This window comes from Meleagris gallopavo, chromosome 10 (assembly GCF_000146605.3).
Source record: "Meleagris gallopavo isolate NT-WF06-2002-E0010 breed Aviagen turkey brand Nicholas breeding stock chromosome 10, Turkey_5.1, whole genome shotgun sequence".
In the NCBI taxonomy this organism is placed as follows: domain Eukaryota; kingdom Metazoa; phylum Chordata; class Aves; order Galliformes; family Phasianidae; genus Meleagris; species Meleagris gallopavo.
This window is the reverse complement of record NC_015020.2, coordinates 8,564,923-8,568,615: the sequence shown is the minus strand read 5'-3', so window position 1 is coordinate 8,568,615 and position 3,693 is coordinate 8,564,923.

Here is a 3,693-nt window from a genome sequence, read left to right as displayed (position 1 = left end):
AAAAAAAAAGTAACCTAGTAAAAACCTAATTCAGTTTACTTCAAACTAGTGTCAAATTTCTTATTCTCCCAAACCACAGCCTGAAGTAACATAAACCTGTTTTCTTCTAATACGCAGAAAAATTGTGCTTATCAGATAGGGTAATTCTGACAGCACTGACTTCTGCCAGGCTGGAAATATCATTTAGTGGTACATACGTCAGAGATATAATCCATGTAACCTGGTATCTGTTGGCTGAAGCCACCCTCTTGGAGCCTATGAGAGTGTTCATTTGTCTGCTGAGCCCTTTAACCTCTGCAGAAGCAGACAGATCACACCTAAAATCTCTTGCATCTCAGCTGCTGCCTCCAGCAGTAGGTTTAGGTGTGGTAGCAGTTTGTGCACACTTCAGCACTTCTGAGATCTTCCTGCTTTAAGAAACGAGTATTCCGATTGATTGCATGGATTTAGGTCTCTTTTAATGGGTTTCCACTTGATAAGATTGTCTTCCCCTTAATGCATCTTGGTTACCCTTGTTGAAACCCTCAATCTCTGCTGGAATTGGGAAGGAAAAAGGTTGGAAGAAGCATGAAACAAGTCAGCTCTTCCATGTGAGCTGCTGCTGCTGCCTGCAGATGGCACAAGCCCGTGCTGTACCCAACCGAGCAGCACCCCTTGCTCGTCCTTCCCAGTGTGGGGCAGCTGCTCCTGGACCTGCCAGGGTGCCTCCGCTCCTACATAACCCTTCCAATAATATCTGTGCTTTCTTATCTTGAGGGGTTGAGAATGGTTGCATTTAAGTTTTTTTCAAGCATTCACCGATAATCTGTTGATTGAATTGATTTTTACTTAGCATTCTTCTGAAGGGGATGTCACCCTTGAAGCCTAGGGAATTATGAAATGTAGCTGTGGAGCCTTTCCTAAATTTCTCTTTGCTCAGCCTGTGCTGAGCAGCAGCCCAGTGCTTTCATAGTCTGCAATGGAGCAGCTTCCTTTCAGCCCTCATTTGTTATGGCTTGGCAAGAGCTGGAAGCAATCCTCTTCACAGGATTTAAATGGTTAGTGTAAACATTAACAGACTAAGATATTTATTGCTTACACCTGGCAATAGTATATTAAGGAAAGTAGAGCTCTGATTGATTTTTTTCCCTACACTTATTCAAAATGAAGGGAAAAAAAAAGAAAAGGAGGTTTGTTTTTACTGCACTCTTCGGGGATCTTGAATCACTGTTGATGGAAAGAGTTTTTTTGATGTCCACAGATTCCTTTTCCTATTTCTGTGGCAGTTCTGATAACATTTTCCCATTTGTACTCATGTGTGACTTGGGAGATCTGGGATCTAAAATTTGCCCTCTTCCCTGAATTCTATCCGTGCCTGGCAAGAGCACTACGGAGCCATTTAGTAACAAAAATCCCCGTTAGCTTGGCTAATCCAGTGCCTTGTCTTCCTAACCTCTGCAGCCAGCCCCTGCTCCGGACCTGGTCTCCAGAGAGCTTTTCTCCCCTTCCTTGTTGCCGATGGGATGATAAGCCACCTGCCTGCCTGGATCAGTGAAATTCACTTAGTTCTCACTCAGAGGGATCAATATGTGCTAGTGGTGTATGGATTTCATGTGAAAACTGCCAGCTTGATACAGAAATATTTTTTTCCTTGGGGTAGTGCTCCAGGGTAGTATGCATCATGAGCTCTCTTGCTGGCTGTGTATATGGAAAAAAAAACCAACAGCCAACAATATTTTTGTATAGCCATAGTATTGTGTAACATAGGAAAGAAGAGTCTGTAATAGCAAGGTGAATGTTGTTATTTTCCTAAGGAGCACAGAGTGCATCTCTTAGCTTTTTCCTGCCTTCCTAAGTGCCCGTGCCTGCCTGTAACTGTTTAAAGATCTTACACCCTAGGGAAAGGTGTAAGATTTGATTTAAATGGATACCAAGGAACAATATTTCATTTGTAATTATCTGTGACCTTCCTGCTTTTTTCTCTGTCATTAGAAAAACAGAACAGAATCAGTTAAATAGGAATGACTGACTGTTATCTTAATATATGGCAGATTAAGTGTCCTACAGAAATGTCTTCCCACGTGCCTTAGAACTGCAGCACTGGTTAGGGCAGTGCAAAATCACTTAAACACCAAAAGCACAGTAGAATAAGGCTGAAGTCTTAGTCTCAGTTCAGTTAAAATTGCACAATGAATTGTAAGAAAAAACATCCCAGTGATATTTTCAGAGGTGAAATGCCTTTAGTTAGGAAAATGCACTGTTGTGCTTGGGTTTTAACAAGGGAAAAAGGATGAGGATATCATGTGGGTGAATAGGAGAAATGGTATATCCTTCTTCTTGTTTTGTCTGGGCTTTGTACATACCAGTGATACAACTGGAAAGGAATAACCTTCCTAAGCAAGCATTTTCCGGGCAAAGGGAACCTCTGGGGCATGGAGGCACTTGGAACAATGCAATCAAATCCCATTTGTGCCAGGGGTTTGGATGGGGTCAGTTGCTGGGCTTTCTGAACAGGTGCTTGAAAAATATGACAGTCTTCAGGAATCTGAAGGATACAAACAGCAAACTTATCCTAAGAGGTTAAAAATAATTGGGGAAAATAGGCCAAACCCTCTCTTCTCAGTATGAAAAAGTGTTGATACTTCCTAGATTTTTTCCAGAAACTGAGCTGTGCACTCTGTTTTTACTCCCTAGATGTGAGAGGTAAAAAATGTCCTAACTAATATGAATCCAAGCAGGACTCTGTGGTCAGGACAAATGACATTTCAAAGCGCTGTGGCAACTGGCTATGTTCCGGCTTGTTGCTCTTGAGTACGCTGTGCAGGATCTCTTGCTCCATGTTGGGCTACCTGCACTGTAGGTTCCCACATCTGAGCTGCCAGCTTGGCTTAGAGTCAAGTTCTTGTAGTCTTCAAGTACAATTAATCTCTGTGAAACATCTGTCTTGCAATGAAGTTATTTATGCTCTTAAAGTGATTATTTTCTGCATGGACTGTGGCCGCTTCTGGCCCACTTAACTGTGGCTCTGGGATCTGCAGTTCAGGAGGTGCAGTTCCACCTTCCTTGTCCCTCCTGTTGTGCACAAAATACACTGACAGCCTGCTCATTTATGTGCATGGGAATGTTTCACAATATACCACTTTGCTTCTGTAATTATAGTTTAACATTAAAAAGAATGCACTTTGCTCCCCACACTTCTAGGGAGCTGTTCTGCAGCTGTGTTTCAGTCAGACACTTCAGCCTTAGAATGAAAATATAATTACCTCAAAATAGGCAGCATTTCCTTAGCAGATGACATTTTGTGCACATAAGGTTGCTTGGTTTTCTGATGTTCACTGACCTGTATAATCGCTTTCTTTTGTTGTTTGTTTGTTTGTAGCATGGCAGTGGCAGTGCACTTGGAGCACATGTACAACGAAGGGGAGGTGGATGGGCTGTCACAGGACTGGTGCCCTGTCACTGGAGGAGTTGGGAAGGGGCACAGCAACATGCGTGATAGGCTAGAAGCATTCAGCAAGAAGGAAAGGGAAGACTCATAATGGAAAAAGCAGTGTTACCCAGTTGAAGTGAACTTATTAGAAGTGATTTTAAAATTCCGTGACAAACACAGCTGCTGCACCAAGTATAGGATTTCTTGCTATGTAAGGGAGTCTTCCATGCTATGTTTGAACTGCTTGAGATGATAGGCTGGGTACTGTGTGTGTGTGCAGGGGC